General features: G+C 38.4%; 1 protein-coding gene across 5 annotated transcripts in view; it reads right to left on the bottom strand.

Annotated features, from left to right (window-relative positions):
* The window catches only part of TTC29 (tetratricopeptide repeat domain 29), a 674,033-nt gene that overhangs the window by 264,494 nt on the left and 388,600 nt on the right, over window positions 1-20,939 (bottom strand). The window lies entirely within an intron of this gene.

Raw genomic sequence — 20,939 nt, 5'->3', positions numbered from 1 at the left:
CACATAAATGCTGGAAGAGAACATCAGTGTCATGTTTCATTGCTCCAACAACACATAGAAGGAAGAGTAAAGTATTTTTTAAAAACTTGATACCCAAATTGTTTATTTCAGCATTTCCATTTTACCCTTCATTACCTTTTGTTCCAGAGACAAAAAGCTGAAAATCATGATAGAAAATTGCAGATGTTTTCCAATAGCTCATTATTATAAATATGGATGAAATTCATAATAAAAATATTTTTCATTTTTTCTCCTGCTGGTGTAACCAAAACTATCCAAGCAGATGATTAGTTAATAAAGTAAAGAGCAATGTATACAGTCAGTTCATAGCAGGCTACAGGTACCAAGGAGGATGAATCAAAAGGTTTGAAAACAGTGACAGGAGGAGGTTGTCAAGTGAAACTCTGAGCTGTAAAAATCAACACTCATAAACAGACTAAGCATCCGTAAAAGTAGCCCATTGTGCAAAATGGCTTATGAGTGTTGCCTCTGAGAACTTGTGGCTGTAAAGACCTACTTGTGTTTTCTGAAAGTTGTGCTTATAACCAATTCCACCAAAATATAAGTTTCCCAGAAGAGAGAATGTCATGACTGATAAAAACAGCAGAAGGGTGTGCATGAGGAATAATTTGCCAAGTATCCAAAGCAGTCTCCAGAGAAGGTGGGTTGACTTCAATGGCCAGTTTCAGTTATCTAGCCAGAGACTTCCCTAGAGTAATGCAATATAGGTGGTCAAAGCCTGACAGACCCATCTTTTAAGGACATCTGATTCTTTTCTTATTCTGTGCTCAGGAATAGACTTTCTGATCGACATTTATTATCTACAGCGAAATGGGAAGTTATGTCTTAAGTTAACAGTCAGGATCTGTTGCTTTGTCAAATATAGATTCGAGCATAAACTGGCAAACTGATGCATAAACTAGTCTTTTAAGATTTTTGGTTTATGCAAATCAACTTCTACATCCTGATTATTTCTTGGCAAACTGGTAAGCATTTGTTTTTTGAATCTGTCAAGCTGTAAACTAGACACTGAGGTAGTGCTTCCACCAGACTGCCTTATGAAACTCTACAAAGACGCTGGCTTCAATATCTTTTTCTTGCCCCAATGAGTATTATAGCTATTCAATTGGTCTATGTTTCCAACCTGGAAAGACACAGGAGTCCAAATTAGGATGAAATTTACTACTGTAAACTTATACTCCAATCTTCATACAAAGAAGTATTATAAATTTAGGACTAAAATTATCACTGTAGAAACAAAACATTTTATAAGTACTATCATTTTCCTTCATAATCCTTTCAAAACAAGAAGGAATAAATAATTATAAGGTTTAAATCAGAGCTGGGAATTCTAAATAGTACATTTTACACTTGGCTATTCACCTTAGCAGACTAATATTAGAACAGAGTTTTGACTTTTTTTTTTAATTTTCAAGTGGGAATCTTATAATTCTTTCAGTTCTTTATCCCAATTATGAACTATCCACTTTTTATTCTTATATTACTCTAAATTTACCCAACAGCATTAGTTATGCTCTTGCATATCACTTCTAAGCGCTGAAAATATGTTAAATGAGTCTCCACTCCAGTGGTCATTTGGACATTTTATTGTAGGGGGAGTGAGACACAAGTAGTAAATGAGTAAACAAGGTGATTTTAGGGTTATGAAGTAAGATAAAACAGGATAATATAATTCATGAGTGTGTGTGTGTGTATGTGTGTTGGGGATGTTTGTTTAGAGTGGATTCTTAGAAAAGGCCTCCATGTAAAAGTGTCATTTGAGCTGAAATCGTGGAAGAGTCAGGCAGGGAGCTGGGGTGGGGTGGGGAGCATCATAGGTAGATGGAAAAGAACAGGCAAATCTCCAGAGGTGGGAGCAGAGTTGATATGTGGCTGTGTGGCAGACAACGCAACTCAGGTGCCTCCCTGTGACTACCTCTTTCTTGTGTTCACACCTTTGGATAATTCCTTTCTCTTGTGTGTATTATCTGTGACTTACTTCTAACCAATAAAATATGGCAAAAGTGTGAGAGGTCACTTTCATGATTATTTTTTGTAATATAAGATTTTATCTTGTCATCCAAGTCACTCCAGTCTCTCTCTCTGTCCCTCTCTCTCTCTCTGTTGTTGGTTTTGAAAAAGTCACAGCCCGAAGAAACCAAATGCTCCCCAAAAAAACACACTAGTGAGAAAACAGATACCTCCTTAGTTGAGCCTTCAGATGAGAATTCAGCCCTGGACAGCCACTTGATTTCATTCTATGGGACGCTAAGCACAGTCTTAGAGTCCCAACCCATGGAAACTATGAGATAATAGATGTGTTATCCTAGGTTGTAAGTTTGTAATGATTTGTTACAAAGCATAGAAAACTAATACATAGCCTGACAGTTAGAATACACATTTGGCTGGAGGGTAACAATCCAAGGGGAGAGTGGGTACATATGAGGTGATGTAGAAGGGTGACTACATAGAACCTTTAGCCATGATAAGGAAATTAGATTTTATTACAAGCATGTTGCAAAATCATTGGAGAGATTTAAGCAAGAAAGTGGCATGATTTTTATGATGTGTTTAAACGTTTCCTGGCTACTTGTGAAAGATGGGCTATAGGAGGCCCAGAGTGGACAGGAAGACTTCTCAGTAGGCAGCTGCATTCATTAGACAAGGTGAGAGAATGAGGTGGCTCAGATTAGGGTAGAAGTGAAGTATGGTGAAAAAAAGCCAGGAAAAATTTCAGTGCAGCTACCAAATCCTAGACATTTGGATTTAACAACTAGAAGGACAGTGATTTCTTTACTACAATGGAGAAACCTGAAAGAGGGTAAGTTGGGTTTCTAAGCTGGAACAGAGAGAGAGAGAAAATCCAGAGCGTTGACATGTTAAATTAAGAGGTCTATGAGAGGGGCACCTGAGTGACTCAGTTGGTTGGCTCAGGTCATGATCTCATGGTTCGTGAGTTTGAGCCTCACATCAGGCTCACTGCTGTCAGCCTGTCAGTACAGAACCCACTTCGGATCATCTGTCCCCCTCCCCCTGCTTCTCCCCCACTAGCACTCTCCAAAAAATAAATAAATATTTTTAAAAAGAGGTCCATGAGATATTCTAGAGGAAGAGGTCAGGGATGCTATTGAACAAACAGGTCTGGAACTCAGTATTAGTGATATATATTTGGAAGAAAATGAAATACTGATTGCAATTAAAATCAAGAATGGGACGAAAATCATCAAAGAAGGAAGTGTTAGCAGGCTATGTAATAAGAAAGGAATTAAATAAATACATAAACTTTCTGTTGACACTGAATAGAGAACTGTGCTTTGTCAACATTTATACCAGTAGGCTATTATCACTATGTTCCACAACGTTCATAAAATACATATTTAATGTGCACTTAGTATTTACTTGGAATTTTGAGAATGGGAGTAACATGATAAAGTAAAACCAAGGTTGGCTAAAGTTCTACTGCAGCCTTCTTTGTGGGGAGCTCCTACCTGGGGTGAGATTTCACATTTCCCTCTCACCCCTACCCTGTTTCTATTTGAGCCATTGATTCAGTCCCAGTGAACTGACTCTGCTCATCTACCTTCACTCTTTACTGGTTTTATGTGGTCTCTTTGCTTCTAGCCTTCCAGCAATTAGTCATGTTTGTTTAAATAGCAATATTAATTTAGTAGTTAAAAATGATTGCTTTCAAAATAAAATTACCTAACAGGATACATTTAAACTATACCCTCTCTTACACTAGTTGTAGTGATGTTAACCCATGACAGCAATGGATTATGGTTACAGAGTCACATAAACTGATAATAATAAACTAAGGTTATACAAAGGTGTGATTTGGTTAAAGGAAACAGAGATAATCCCCCACTAGGTTTTTACTGTAGGATTTCTCACTTCTCAAGAGTGACTTATCTTTCTTTCATGAGCCAAAAAATCCTGGAGCTTGCAAGTGCCTCAGGCAAGTGAGTTTGAAGGTCTTCCTCAAGACTGAATGAAAGATAATAATCAAAATCTAGGTCAAGATACTATTTATTCTATAGAGAATTGTTTAAGCTAATGCTTTAAATTTAAGTCAGAACACATTTTAATACATGATTCATACGATGCCTATCAGATATTCTTAATGACTGCACACATTGTAATCTCATTCGGACTGTTTTACTTTGAGGAATTTTCTAACATCAAGTAGTACAGCTATTAAATTATCATTACAAAGATATCAAACTTCCTTCATTGCATCTAACTATTTCTCAAGACACAGGTATGCAGTATGAGTCTGAAAGGTTTAGAAACTTCAATATAGTTTTCAGAGAGAGAATGAAAACAAAGGGTTTGTACAAAAAAGAGAGCGCGAGAGAGAATGAAACAGAATAGAAAAAGTGGAAAGGAAAAGGAATCTAGTCTGATCCATGACAAGAAAAGTTTACTTTTGGAGAACCAGAAGGAAGCCATTGCTAGTTATCATCAGCAATAGCACAGGCATAACCATAACCATAAAATAGAGGAAGTGAAAAAAATTTGAGAAGGATACAACAAAAATTTTTAAAGTGGTAAAAAATTGGTGGGGAATAAAAATAATTATCCATCATACATACTTTTCTTTGTTTTTTGAGAGAGAGAGAGAGAGAGAGAAAGTGGGAAGGGGCAGAGAGAGGGAGATACAGAATCTTAAGCAGGCTCCATGCTTAGCACAGAGCCTTAGCACATGGGGCTTGATCTCACAACCATAAGATCATGACCTGAGCCAAAATCAAGAGTCTAATGCTTAACTGACTGTGCCCTGATTCACCACACATACTTTTCTATGGGAGAAATTAAGCTATATTGCATATGCTCTACATTTCAACAAAAGCATTCTAGTTTGTACTATATACCAAGTGAACACTGGCATTTAAGAGTATGTAAATGTAAGTGTATGTTAATGTAAACATTAAGCACTTTACTCTGAAAGTTTCCTCGTATTATCAATTCATTCATAGAGTTGGTTATGAATTCTGGTTCCATATGAAGAAGTATACATCATAGCATTAATGAGATTAGGATACAGTCAAAGTGAGTACCAAAAAATTCAGAGATAGCTAGCTGCCTTGTTAATATCAAGAAAACAAGAAAACAGATCAAAATTGCACTCTCTGGCTGAGGACTTCATATAACAACCGGACTATCTGGAAGAAAACAATAAAGTGTTAAAAGAGGTAGAAATAGCGTGTTTGAGTTCTATTAGAATAAGAGTTATCGGGGCGCCTGGGTGGCTCAGTCGGTTAAGCGTCCGACTTCAGCTCAGGTCACGATCTCACGGTCCGTGAGTTCGAGCCCCGCATCGGGCTCTGGGCTGATGGCTCAGAGCCTGGAGCCTGCTTCCGATTCTGTGTCTCCCTCTCTCTCTGCCCCTCCCCCGTTCATGCTCTGTCTCTCTCTGTCTCAAAAATAAATAAATAAATAAATAAATAAATAAATAAATAAATAAAAACGTTAAAAAAAAAAAGAATAAGAGTTATCACTTGCATATTCTGAAGTCTACAGATGCTAAGGAGGTGGATTGGAGAACTAGGGCTCTGAACTGTGGGATGAGGGAGTTATTTACAGTAAAGTTCACATACTCAGCAGTGAACTTGGAAGAGAAGGCCTCTTCTGATTAGTCCCTGAAAACAAGGAGAGTGAAGGATGGCAGTGGTAACTGGCTAGTGGTCTATAGGGAGGTCAGATCGCATGAAGGAGCAAAGGATTAATGACAGCAAGGCCAGGTTTCTGATTCTGTTTTATGACCCCAAATTTCACTGAACTTCCGGTCAACTTTCTCATAAAATGATGACTAATGGTCACAAGGAGGTTAGATGGGTAAGAATTCTTAGTTGCTAATGAATTTCCACAACTGCCAGTGGCTCACTGGAAGTTTTCTAGGCAAATGGGAAATCATCCAGTCCGAATTACAATCGAAGGATTGAGGTCCAAAGAGATGAAATGATCATCCGGCCAAAAGTGAAGGCAGAATAACACAGGTCAACCAACTCTAAAAAAGTCAGGCCTTTCTCCAACACACTACAATAAAGGCACAGTGTCATCTCTCCTTCAGAGACAAGATGGATTACTGAAATTTACAAGTAAGCCCTCAACTTCCTTTTCAGCTAAAATGTCCAACTTTCCTCTGGCAAAATCAGAGTAAATCACAGAGAAATAACAGAACCCAAATGATTTAAGTTTCATCTCCTTTTATTTCCTCTTTGATTTCTTATGGAGTTGCAAATGAGCAATGAAAGGGCCAAAAGTAAGAAAGGAGAAAAAGAAAAGGATATAGAAAATCCACAAAGTGATTAGTCACCCCCAACGTAGCTGAGGATTAATAGTAACATATTTATTTGGTATAGATTAAAAGCCCTCACTGCATTCTAAAATATCAAAGAACCCAAGTGAATCTGGACCTGGCAGAACAATTTCTCTGGAATATAATGACTTGCCAGTTTCTCCCAGAATCCATTGAAGCTTATTATACGAAACTGAGGCACTATTCCTCCTATCACTAAAGGTATAATTGTAACTGAAAATATAAATGGACTATTGGTGAGACGTTCCTGAGCATCATTTGCTTGCCTTCCCATCTTCTGCACTGGACAAGGACAGGAAGGAAACAGAAGATCTTTAGATGGAGTAGAGGAAGAGAGTATTCCTTTGCACTTCTGAGCACGTGCACACATACAGCATGCTCCTGAGGAGTAATCAGGCAGTTTCTTTCTGAAGAGTTGTCATTCAACCCACACCAAACTATACAAATGTCAAAGGGTCAAAGTCCTGGAGAGAGTTTTCCTGAGGTGGCTAAGCTCACCTCCACCACCTTTCCTGGGCTCACAGCCTCATTTATGGTGTGCTAGAAAGCCTCTGTAGCCAGTGAGTCCATCCTCCTGGATTCTGTTTTATCTCAGCTTCCCAATCCCAGATGATCCTAGTCCTTTGGTCTCTAAAACCATTTTTTCTCATCCTTCCAGGTGACTCTTCCCTTGACCCACGCTCTACCCATAGTTATGTCATTTTCTCCCACCTTATTTCCCTTGTTAGTAGTGAGTAGGAGAAATTTTCTAAATTTGAGAGCAATGAACAGAGGGAGCTAAGGAAGAGGAAGACACCCCCGTAGGGGTCTGGCCTAAAGGCAGAATATCTAAAAAATCACCCTACCTTCCTACAAAGGTGAATCTTCTGGTGGATCATCTCCTGTATCTTTGAGTGTGTCCTTCCTGACTGTTTTGGGTGCAGATTCTAGGAAGGATGGGCAGAATATAAGAGTAGAAAGTCAATTATTCCCCTCAAACTATCCATTTTTTGGGTGTCGCTGCATGAATTTAAGTTCTCTTTGTTGAAATCCTCTATGTGTCAGTTTATTAGGATGGTGTTGTATAAGTTGGTATCAACTCCATTAGCAAAAAGAAAGATACCAGATTTTATTTGCCTTGAAGATATGGTAAAGTTAAATACCCCTTATTCAGACCCCCTCGGGAACACGAGGTCAAAGACACCACTGTGTATTTCAGGCTCCCAAGGGGAGGAGGTGCAAAGTGGAGGCTGAAATTCAGCCCATTTCCACTTGCCTTCTGTGGGCCCTAAACAGGGCTGTAATCCCTGAAGGGAGGATGACTTCTTTATAATTCCTTTCTCTTTTGGTAGTGCCTGAACCTGGGAAATTACTTTTCTTTATTTTTTTTCTCTCTAAAGGAGAAGCGAGGTTTGATCACTTAACAAGTGTACAGTGTATGGAAGGTGCAAGATTAGTAACTTAGTTCAGACATTAGGAGTAAAGAGGCTGAGTGAGATCAACAGCAAGGGTTTTAAAAAGTCCCTCATCACCTCAGTAGGAATAAACATGGAATGGATGCTCACTGTGAACCAGGCACCGCCCTGAGCACTTTTTCATGTCATATATCATAAGATATCTTCAACAACTTAATGAGAGAGCTGCCATTATTATTTCCTCTTTTAGAGGTGAGATCATGCAGCCACTGCATTTTACTCGAAGTTTGGTTGCCCAGTCTCAGAAGAGATTATATTTGTTTGTTTGTTTTTAAGACTAACACTGTAAAAAATAGTATCTTGCTGCCATGAAATGGTGGTACCATGGTGAGGATCAAAAAGTCATTTATTTTATGACAAGTTATGAAATAAATGACACTCTTGGATCTTTATGTTTTTCATAAGTATCCCACCTTTACCTTGCCATTTTGTGCTTTTCTGGGGGGCACCTAAAGTGTACTGCATGTGCATATTTTAGACACCTTGAGTGCATATCAAACATAAAACACAACATGACAGTCTTAGAACAGAGATGCTTGCAGATCAGTTATCCATTATTACCTTTGCCCTTTTAATCCAAATTCCTTCTTCTAGTTCCATGCTGAGAAGTGTGGTACTTAAAAGATAACCTTACCTATCAAGTATTTATTATATTTATCTTTTCACTTCCATTCTTCTAGTTTAAAATAAATATTCTCACGTATTTTTTTTTTCTTTCTAGGGTTGTGATAATTAATTTTATGTATCAACCTGATTAGGCCACAGTGCCCCCATATTTGGTCAGACACCAGTCTAGGTATTGCTGTGAAGGTATTTTTTTTAGGTGAGATTAATGTTTAAATCGGTAATCTTTGAGTAAAGAACATATGTGAGAAGACTGAAGTCCCTGGAGGAAGAAGGAATTCTGCCTCTGGTCTGCCTTAGGACTTGAGCTGCACCATCAACTCTTCCCTGGCTCTCCAGCCTTCTGGCCTGCCCTGTGGAATCCCCCACAATTGTAGGAGCCAAGAAATCTCCTTAAAATAAATCTATCTCTGTCCTTGTGTCTCTCCCTCTTTCTCTCTCTGTTTCTCTCTATATACATACATACACACACACACACACACACACACACACACACCCTAGGGGTTCTATTTCTCTAGAGAACACTGACTAACACAGGTTTTCAGCTCTGGCCTGGTATATATGCTGTCATGTTATTGCTTACTCTTGCTTTCATTAAGACGACCACTAAAATTCCAATGGAGGCCATGTCCACATTTCTTATAAGTTGTGTGAATATAAGCATCTCTTATTAATTGCTGTTGATTAGCCAAAAGGCAAATATTTAATTAAACCTTGCGAGATAATAAAATTGCACATGAATTATCTATCTAAGAGCACACAGGTCTGTACATTTCATTAAGATGGTTTAACTAATAATCATGTCTCTTACACCCAGTCTTTGTTTGAGCAGGATGATTGTTTTCTGGTTGTTTTTTTTTTTTTCCCCTAAAGTTCCCTAGAGAGACAGTGCTGTTTTTTCCTAAAGTCATGTTTGTTGATTTGTATTTACTTTGCTTCTTATCTATGTCCCATTAGAAGCTCTGCTGATCACATCACAGATGAACACTTTTGTTTATTATACTTGAAACTGTATACTCAAGAGAAATCATTGACCGGATTGAATGATAATGAATCCTCATAAGAGAAAAGATTTAGCTGGCAGTGAAAGCAGAACTCAGTCTTCCATTGGTCTTCTTACATATTTCTATTTCCTAGGGATTTCCTTGGTGTGAAAGAAATCCACAGAACAAGGGGGTAACTCTGATATTGGTTAAATAGGCTTTAAAAGTTCACTTCAAGTACAGACACAGACTTTTATTTGGTTACGTAAAGAAGCAGTAAAAATCTGAATATCTCCGATGTGCCTGACCAGGACTGAGCTGCCAGAACTTTAATACAGGGCCTGACAGATTGTTCCTAAAGGGACAAGGCAGGAAGCTTCCAGAGTAGTTGTCAAGGCCGAGCCACCAACCACGAAGGCCAAACCTTGTGAAAAAGAAAAATAAGGATACTTCCGCTCAAAAAATGCTGAAATTATGTCTTTCCCTTTTAAAATTATTTTTAAATGTTCATTTATTCTTTTTTTTTTTAATGTTCATTTATTCTTGAGAGAGAGAGAGGGAAGCAGAGAGAGGGAGAAACAGAATCCAAACCAGGCTCTAGGCCTCTGAGCCATCAGCACAGAGCCTGACATGGGGCTGGAACTCTTAAGAGATCCATGAGATCATGACCTGAGCTGAAGTCAGACCGTTAACTGACTGAGCCACCCAGGCATCCCCCCGCCTTTTTTTTCAATTAACTGTCCTTTCTTTTATAATGGTGACAGTTAATAATAGTATATGTGTATGTATTTTTAATGGTCTCACTTTGCAGTAAAAAGTTTGAAGCTCTATGTTGGATCTACTCAGTCTTTAAAAAATATTTCAAAATTTTCTGTCAGAAAATCCACATGCCTTCGGAAATGCTGGCCTACATACAAGTTTCTTGCTTCTGTTTCTTGCCACAGCCTCCGAATTCTAGTTACTCCTCTGATGCTGCAAGAGTGTATTTCTGTGCAACAGAGAACGCATGATTGTTTGTCATCTCTATGGTTCAGGGCATTGATCTCTGTGACCAGATGGCAGTACTGAAGTGCTTGCCACAAAGTTAAAGATGTGCTCCTTCAATGAAACGGAGCTGGAACAACTCAGGAAATGGCACACACATTTCCCTGGCACAGTGGCTGCTTCTCATCTAAATGAGACTGCTAGGAAAACCTAGACTATGCACTACTATAGATCGGCTGTAAGGGTTCTTTACACAAGGGCCAGCATCTAGGGCTCTGCAGAGTGAGGAGAATTAAACCACTAACTAGGCTGAAAAATACCCTGCTAAGGCTCTGAGGCATTAGTCTGGATAAGTACAGGCATAATCCACTTTGTTCACTCTCACAAGGAGTTACTTTATATTGTCATTCTCTAAATATGCATGTTGCTCCAATTGTATTAGTAATAAAGAAGCCTTCTTATATAAAGATAGCACAGAATATTTAAAATTATTTTGTGCATAGGATTCAAAGAATTGCCTATTAGAATAACGCTGAGGAGAAAAAGACCACCTAATATTAAAATTGTTCTACTTACAAAATTTAAATGATTTAAAAAATCATTCACCACGATCAAGAGAAATTTATTCCTGGGTTGCAGAGTGGTTCAGTGTAGACAAGTCAATCAACCTGATACACCACATTAATAAAAGAAAGGAAAAGAACCATATGATCATTTCAATAGATGCATTTGACAAAGTACAACATCTATTCATGATCAAACCCTCAGCAAAGTAGGTTTAGAGGCATTTGTCTTTCTTGCACTGACTTCTTTTGCTTAGCATAATACTGTCTAGCTCCATCCATGTCCTTGCAAAAGGCAAGATTTTGTTCCTTTTTCCGGCTGAAAAATATTCCACTGTGTATATATCCCACCTCTTCTTTACCTTCATCATTCGAGGGACACTTGGGCTGTTTCCATAATTTGACTATTGTAGATAATGCTGCTGTAAACATCCGGGTGCATGTATCCCTTTGGATTAGTGTTTTTGTATTCTTTGGCTAGATACCTAGTAGTGCAATTGCTGGATCATAGGGTAGTTCTATTTTTAACTTTCTGAGGAACCTCCATACCCTTTTCTAATGTGACTGCACCAGTTTACATTCCCACCAGCAGCACAAGAGTGTTTCCCTTTCTCCACATCCTCCCCAACACCTGTTGTTTCTTGTGTTGTTGGTTTTAGCCATTCTGACAGGTATGAGGTGGTATCTCATCATGGGGCCGATTTGTATTTCTCTGTTGATGAGTGATATTGAACATCTTTTTGTGTGTCTGTTAGCCATCTGTATGTCTTCTTTGGAAAAATGTCTGTTCATGTCTTATGCCCATTTCTTAACTGGATTATTTATTTGGGAGTATCGAGTTTGATACGGTCTTTATATATTTTAGATACTAATCCTTTAACAGATATGTCATTTTCAAATATATTTTCCCATTCCATAAGTTGTCTTTTAGTTTTGTTGATTGTTTCCTTCACCGTGAAGATTTTTATTTTGATGAAGTCCCAATAGTTTATGTGTGCTTTTGCTTCTTTTGCTGGAGGAAACATTTCTAGAAACAAGTTGTTATGACCAATGATAAAGGGGTTACTTCCTGTGTTCTCTTCTAGGATTTTTATTGTTTCAAGTCTCACATTTAGGTCTATAATCTATTTTAAATTTATTTTTGTTTATGGTGTAAGAAAGTGGTTCAATTTCATTCTTTTGCATGTTGCTGTCCAGTTTTCCCAACACCGTTTGTTGAAGACACTGTTTTTTTTCCATTGAATATTCTTTCCTGCTTTGTTGAAGATTGATCATCTAGTTGTGGGTTACTTTCTGGGTTTTCTATTCTGTTTTATTGATCTATGTGTCTACTTTGGTGCCAGTACCATATTATTTTGATCACTACAGCTTTGTAATATACTTTAAGTCTGGAATTGTGATGCCTCCAGCTTTTCTTTTCTTTTACTAGGTTGCTGTGGCTATCCAGGGTCATTCGTGGTTCCATACAAATTTTAGGACTGTTTGTTTTAACTTTGTGAAAAATGCTACTGATATTTTGATGGAGATTGAATTAAATGTGTAGATTGCTTTCTGTAATATAGACACGTTAACAATATTTGTTCTTCCAATCCATGAAAATGGAATGTCTTTCCATTTCTTTGTGTCATCTTCAATTTCTTTCATCAGTGTTTTATAGTTTTCAGAGTCTTTTCCCTCTTTGGTTAGGTTTATTCCTAGGTGTCTTATTGTTTTAATAAGAATGGGATTGATTCCTTAATTTCTCTTTCTGCTGCTTCATTATTGGTGTGTAGAACTGAAATAGATTTCTGTCTGTTAATTTTGTATCCTGCAACTAAATTTGTTTATCAGCTCTAGCAGTTTTCCAGTGGAGCCTTTTGGGTTTTATATAGAAAGTATCATGTCATCTGCAAATAGTGAAAGTTTTAATTCTCCAATCAGGATACTTTTTATTTCTTTTTGTTGTCTGATTGCTGCGGCTAGGACCACAAACTCAATACTCCCAAATAAATAATCCAGTTAAGAAATGGGCATAAGACATGAACAGACATTTTTCCAAAGAAGACATACAGATGGCTAACAGACACACAAAAAGATGTTCAATATCACTCATCAACAGAGAAATACAAATCGGCCCCATGATGAGATACCACCTCATACCTGTCAGAATGGCTAAAACCAACAACACAAGAAACAACAGGTGTTGGGGAGGATGTGGAGAAAGGGAAACACTCTTGCGCTGCTGGTGGGAATGTAAACTGGTGCAGTCACATTAGAAAAGGGTATGGAGGTTCCTCAGAAAGTTAAAAATAGAACTACCCTATGATCCAGCAATTGCACTACTAGGTATCTAGCCAAAGAATACAAAAACACTAATCCAAAGGGATACATGCACCCGGATGTTTACAGCAGCATTATCTACAATAGTCAAATTATGGAAACAGCCCAAGTGTCCCTCGAATGATGAAGGTAAAGAAGAGGTGGGATATATACACAGTGGAATATTTTTCAGCCGGAAAAAGGAACAAAATCTTGCCTTTTGCAAGGACATGGATGGAGCTAGACAGTATTATGCTAAGCAAAAGAAGTCAGAGAAAGACAAATATTATATGATTTCACTCATATGTGGAATTTAAGAAACAAAACAAATGAGTAAATGGGGTGGGGAAGAGAGAGGCAAACCAAGAAACAGACTCTTAACTATAGAGAACAAACTGATGGTTGGTGGGTAGGGGGAAGGTTAAATAGGTGATGGAGATTAAGAAATGCAATTTGTTGGGGCACCTGAGTGGCTCAGTCAGTTGAGTGTCTGACTTCGGCTCAGGTCATGATCTCATGGTTCGTGGGCTCGAGCCCTGCATCAGGCTCTGTGCTGACAGCTCAGAGCCTGGAGCCTGTTTCAGATTCTATGTCTCCCTCTCTCTCTGCCCTTCCCCCACTCGCGCTTTGTCTCCCTCTGTCTCAAAAATAAATAACATTAAAAAAAAAAAGAAGTGCAATTTGTTGTGGTGAGCATTGGGGGTTGAATGAAGTGTTGAATCACTATATTGTACCCCTGAAACTAATATTACACTGTACGTTAATTAGCTAGAATTTAAATAAAAACTTTTTAAAAATTACTGAAATTTTTAAAAAGCTACCAATTTTATAGGTGTGTTGTTCATACTGACTACCTCAGACTTACTTCACTAATTTACACTATACGATTAAAATGCATAACATAATATTTTTGTTGTCACCATTGTAACATCCTTGTGATTGACTCATCCATTCACTCATTCATTCATCTCTAAGTTTCTTTTATGGGCTAGGCAGTGTGCTGGGTACTGGGAACACATAATCGAAAGAGTGTAATCTAATAATTAATAAAATGTAGTAAGTTCTATGTCCAGAGCAAGCTCAGACAGCTGAGAGCTTATATTCATGGCCAGGCTGATAATCCACAAAAAGAAACCAACCCTAACCATTATCTTCTGTTTGCCCTTCTCTGCATCTGCATTAGGCACACACACCTTTGACTACTAAGATGATAGTTTCCATTCCTTTATTTCTTGCCTCCTCCAAAGCATGTTAAGTTTGAAATCCTGAGAAATTCTGGCTGATTTAAAACATGGAGCTTACTAGAGAAATCGTGATTTATTGGTACTGCTGAAACACGATTCATTGATTTAAGATCTGCAGAGAACCTGCTGCTAAAGTATCTGTTTCTTATCTGAAAAGGAAACTCAAAGCAACCATAGTTGTTGCAAATATACAAACATATAAATAGTGGCTTAGATGCAATTTTGGAGTGAAGGCTAGAGAGAGATGGATGCAAATGCTTGGGCAATTGCAACAGTGGGGTGAAGGCAGAGGAGAGCTGGTTTAAGCACAACCCTAAAACTGCTACTGGGACAGAGGACCAGAGAGTAAGCCTGAATGAAACCTGGGACCAGTTGAGAGCCTCTCAAGTTCAATGCAGAGATTTTAATTCCTGTGTGCCGTTATTTAGACTGAAAATGGAAACGTGCAACTGTGAGGCAGATCTCATCCATGCATAATTGAAACACCCTAGGGTAAAACAGTGAGGCACAATGGATGACATCTGATAAAAAGAGAGCAAGGAAAGAGAAGAAGTTCAAAACAAGATACAAGACCCTGGGGACCACAGAGAAGAATACCTGACATAGGCCAAATAATCTCAAATAAAAATATCCAAATTACCAGACAATGCAAATATAAAGACAAATGCACGGAAGAGACATGAGGATTGGGTAGGAGAAAATGCTTAGAATATGAAACATTCAAGGGATGAGTCACTGGTGAGCGAAACTCTTATTCTAACAAAATGTAACCATAATAGTATTTATGTGGTATTCTCATATACATAGGAACTACACAGAATTAAACTAGCACAGGATTCATTGTTTTTAAAGAAGCCATATTCTAAACGACTATATGTTTATGTAAATAGAACAATGGGCCATATATATGCATAAAAAATTTTTAACTTACTGGGGGAGCAGCGGTGTATGTGAATATGTGTGTATCTGTATAAAGGTGGCTTCTTACTTATTAAGGATAAATTCCATTTCATTAGAGAGATTTGCAGAAAAGTACTGTGACAAGTATTTTAAAAATAAACGTCACAAGTAAGTTGTGATAGGTATTTTAAGGACAAAAATGGCTGGCTGGGAGGCATGAACAGGTAATGCAATTGTCTTGCCCATTTTTCTTGCAAATTCACAGATCATTTTTTGAGTACCTATCATGGACCAGGCACAGTGTTAGACCCTCTGCACTATTCCATTTCATCCCCACAGGAGTTTCCTGAAAAGGCATTATTTTTCCCATTTTAGGATAAAGATTCTGAGGTTCAGAGAAATTAAGGCATATAATCTTATCTAAATATAAGCAGGAACTCTCCCCATTGCACACTTCCTCCACTCCTTTAGGGGGATGAGAAGGTGAGGTTGACTCGAGAAGCCCTCACAATGCAACCTTTCTAAGTGCTTGGGCTTGACATTCTTCTTACTTGCTCACATGATGTGCATTTTCATTAAACAAACTGAATATTGCAAAAGTAAAGCTATGTTTATTTCCTTCTGTTAGAAAAAAAGAGCAGCCTTTAAGCTGCTTAATGATTCTGCAGATTCAGTGTTGCATTTAGGTCCGTGTCTTGTCCACATTCTTATTCCTTGCAATGGGAAGAAAACTTAAAAAGGGTGTATCCCATACCAATGGGAACATGGGCTAGATGTAGGGAAACGACCCGTACCACATACCTTATGATTTCACCATATATGTTCTCACATTAACTAAGAAAATAGTAATGAGTCATCTAACTCCACTTAAAGTTGTCGAACTTAATAACCTTAAAAGGTTGTTATATAATCTTACACACCAGGCATTGAGAATTCGAAGAACAGTAAGTGACAGTTTCTGCCTTCCAGAAACTGTGTGTAAGCATGTACATATATGTACTTGTAAATATGTGTCAGGCAAGTGACAAATGCCTCATGGGACACATGGGCAGTAACAGGTATTGGAGAAGACAAAGGTCATTGAAGGCTTGGGCTTATTCAGCTTCTAACACATGCGCCCCCAGTTTGTATCCATATATCAAAAGTTGCTACCTCTCTTCTTTTCTGATGATTTACAAATGACTTTGCTTTCAAGAATCATCAGATTCTGTAAGACTAAGGTGCTAAGATTCTGTGCTAAGGTACTATAGAAAACTGGTCTGACTCTTTCACAGATGTGGAAACTGAGGTTCATAGGAGCTAAGTAACTTCCTGAACATAACATGGACAGCTAATTTACTTAAAAATATCTCTGAGAGTACATACGTTACAATGAGGATCTTGAAAATAAACCTTTTAGTTGGAAATCAAGGCTGCCCCTAAACCAATTAGAAAACAGTGAACTAGGGAATCAGGCAACCATGGTTCTAGTATGATCATTTTTGCAGCCTGGAATGGATGGCTCAACCTCCCTGGTGGCTCACCTCACAGCTCTCCACTTGTGAAAGGAGGTACATTGAACTAATGATCTCTGTGGTCGTTTCCAGCAATGAGATACCAGGATTTAATGATTCTAAATTCATACTCAGTATCATTCTCTTTCAACTTCACAATCCCCTTTTTTCTGAGTCAATTTTTCCTTCTAGGTGTCCATGTCCCATGTATTTGCATTGCAAGTGGGAAGGCAAAAATCAGTGAAAATAACCCACTGTCTTTCCATTTTGCATAGGGTCTTTAAGCAAACTGGAGCAGGACTGAGGCAAGAATTGAGGTGTTTAAACATTCCCCTGTTGCTTCCTTTTCCCTAGCAAACATATCCCCACCAACTTTGCCTGATTCGTAGTCTATTTTGTTGGAACCTGACAATATCAAAGTTGTCTGGATATCTACTAATTTTCTTATCCCTTTTCCATCCCAGGTGACCTGTGCAAATTACTTCAGCTTCCTGAGGATGAAGTCCCCACACTGGGGTCTGAATTTGTAGAAGTCGTTCTAATGGTAGCAATTCCAGGTCAGGTAGAGAGGGAGCTATGGTAGTGTCTTCATCTTATGAAACATGATTTTTTTTCATTCCCAAAAGAAAATGAAGAATGAACTTTTTACACAGAATAATACACAGACCCTGCAATAAAGTAAAATCAAAGAAAGCTTTAATGCTCTCCCACCTTCTCTATGCCCAGTGAGAACCCAAAAACACATGAAAGCGTTTTGATTCCACTCTTGTAGACAGAGTGAAAAACAACTCCAGGGCCCTGGAGGGATGGAGTGGGTGTGGTTCTAGCAACCTGGAGAACTTCCAGGAACTGGGTTTGCTTTGTCTAGTCAGGAAAGAACAGACAGCTCACCAGCTGAACCAGATGTCATGCTCCTTTAGGCTCCTTCTGAGAGAGAATCATGAAATACTTTCTTTTATGAGAGTGGATTCTTGCTCACAAGGTAAGCAACTAAGGCCTTCAGTGGCTGAGCTGCCCATGGTCAAGTGTTTTCCCTCACCGTTGGACTCCTACCAATACAAGGGAGGAGGAGAGACAAAGGGATTATAGCTTTTTTTCATAAAGACCGTTAAGCTTACTCTCTTTTCACCCAGTGTGGATGACAGCCTCTCTCTCTTAAACTGAATGCCTTTTCTGCTTGAGAGATATATTATAAAGGTGAATGGTCTCTATTACGAATTGGTACACCGCATATCATATTCATTTATGTATGCATTTGTGTATGTTTTACTTATGAATTGTTTTTATTATTTAAATATTCTTTTTATTTTAGAGAGGAGAGAAAGTATGCATGAGCTGGAAAGAGGGGGAGAGGGGGAGAGGGAGAGAGCGGGAGAGCAAAAGAGAGATAGAGAGAGACAGAGAGAGAGAGAGAGAGAGAGAGAGAGCAGGTTCCATGCCCAGCATGAAGCCTGATGTGGGGCTCGATCCCACGACACTGGGATCATGACCTGAGCTGAAATCAAGAGTTGGATGCTCAACTGACTGAGCCACCCAGATGCCCCTATTATTATTTTTTAATGTGGGCATCCAAGCCCAACCTCAGTAGTATAAATCAGAATAGGTAGGGCAGATCCAGGTATCTGTCAACATTCAATTATCTGTTTAAAAAGTGTCTTTAACATGAATAGACACTTTTCCAAAGAAGACATCCAGATGGCCAACCAACACATAAAAAAATGCTCAACATCACTTCCTCATCAGGGAAATACAAATCAAAACCACAGTGAGATACCACCTCACATCTGTCAGAATGGCTAACATTAACAACTCAGGCAACAACAGATGTTGGTGAGGATGCAGAGAAAGAGGAACCCTTTTATGCTGCTGGTGGGAATGCAAACTGGTGCAGCCACTCTGGAAAACAGTATGGACGTTCCTCAAAAAATTAAAAATAGAACTACCCTACAACCCAGCAATGGCACTACTAGGTATTTATCCAAGGGATACAGGTATGCTGTTTTAAAGGGGCACATGTACCCCAATGTTTACAGCAGCACTACCAACAAAAGCCAAAGTATGGAAAGAGCCCAAATGTCCATCGGTGGATGAATGGATAAAGAAGATGTGGTGTGTGTGTGTGTATATATATATATATATACACACACACACACACACACACACACACACACAATGGAGTATTACTTGGCAATCAAAAAGAATGAAATCTTGTCATTTGCAACATGTGGATGGAACTGGAGGGTATTTTGCTAAGCAAAATTAGCCAGAGAAAGACAAATATCATATGACTTCACTCACATGAGGAATTTAAGATACAAAACAGATGAATATAAAGGTAGGGAAGCAAAAATAATATAAAAATAGGGAGGGGGACAAAACATAAGAGACTTAAATACAGAGAACAAACAGAGGGTTGCTGGAGGCGTTGTGGGGGAGGGGATGGGCTAAATGGGTAAGGGGCATTAAGGAATCTACTCCAGAAATCATTGTTGCACTATATGCTAACTAACTTGGATGTAAATTTAAAAAATTAATTAATTAATTAATTTTTAAAAATGTCTTTAATTGATAGGTTTTATATTCATTTGGAGCTGTCAAATTTAAATGACTATGCATATGCTTACACTTTTGTTACTGGATTAGGTTATCTTTACTCCCTTATGTTTTTTTTAAAACCCCTTTAAAAAGTTATGACTTCAGCCAACCACTAGGTATAAAAGATTGTCCATTGTTCGTCCACTAATGACCATTGGTAGATATTGGCTTTTAGGCCACCCTAGCTATAATAATTTTATATAGTTTTTAAAGCTTGTTAAGTGGATGCCAATTTCCAAAGTAAGGAGACAGTAAAGTTGTAAAACAGCAGATACATGTCTACAGCTCGTGGAGAGTCTACAGTGGTAGAAGCCCTTGGCCTCTGGTCCTATTCCACCGAAGCCCCTCCAGGCAAATACACCAGGTCTGAGAAGTCATCCTGGGGCCAAAGCAGCCAGGCCATATTGAAAAGATACTTCTGGTTAGAATTATCTAATAAATCATTTCCAAATTTACATATTGGGAGTTCAATCCGCAGTGGAAAGGAGGAAGCAGAGGAGATGAAGTGCAGTGGGTAGGAAGGAATGGGCATTTTAAGGGCAACTGAAAAAAGAAGGGGAAGATGGTCAGGTTTAAAAGACCACTATAAGAGTCCACTGATAAACTCTTGGATCTATGGAGTATCATTGATGAATATGTTATAATATTACATTGCAAAATGATACCAACATAAGAAATAATGACTTCCAAAGTTTAACTTTTTCTAAGTAAATAAGATGCTGGAGTAAGATTAAAAGCTCATCTCATTTAAATGGGCAATAGTCTGCTGTAGAAATTCTGTAAATTAACAGAAAAAATATTCAGGAAAGGAGGAAAATTTACAAAAGTAACATATAACATCAACTGATAATAGTCCTATATTTACTTACTCATTGTGGATTAGACTTTATGGTATATCTGTTAGGCTTGAGGTTGCTTGGCAGTAGAAATTGCTGGAGTTCTTGATTCAGACAGACTAGGGTTGGCGCTCACTATGTATGTTACTCTGGGCAAGTTGTATATCTTCCCTGAGACTCAAATAATAATCACAAAATAGTAAGCCCTCAATAAGTAGCTGACTCCAGGTATGACTGGCTCCCTTCAATGTTTTGATTATCTGTCTGCCTACAATTTCCTTTCTCTTTGTCTTGTAACCTCCAATTCCTAAGCATATGACAGTTTCTCTTGTCCTGTTCGTCATGTAGACCAGTGACCTATGACCATCTAACCTGACACTATGCTGGCAATGAAAGGGCAAGCATTATTAGAGAGGGACTCTTCCCAAAAGAAAAGGAAGGGCCGGGGCTACCAAGAACTTTTTTCCTTCTCTGTAGTAATGTGTGTGTGTATGTGTGTGTGCGTGTGCGTGTGCGTGTGTGTGTGTGTGTGTGTGTGTGTGTGTGTGTCTTCAGGTAGAGGGGTGAGGTGGATTTTAGGAGTCCCAGAAAGGCTTCAAAAATTTTCTGGAAATTTGGCTTATAACTGTGGCTCCAGCTATAGCTT

The sequence above is a fragment of the Panthera pardus genome, unplaced genomic scaffold, assembly GCF_024362965.1.
Source record: "Panthera pardus isolate Hobbes unplaced genomic scaffold, ASM2436296v1 HiC_scaffold_13, whole genome shotgun sequence".
NCBI lineage: Eukaryota > Metazoa > Chordata > Mammalia > Carnivora > Felidae > Panthera > Panthera pardus.
The sequence above is the reverse complement of the archived record's forward strand: the minus strand, read 5'-3'. Positions and strand labels throughout refer to the sequence as shown.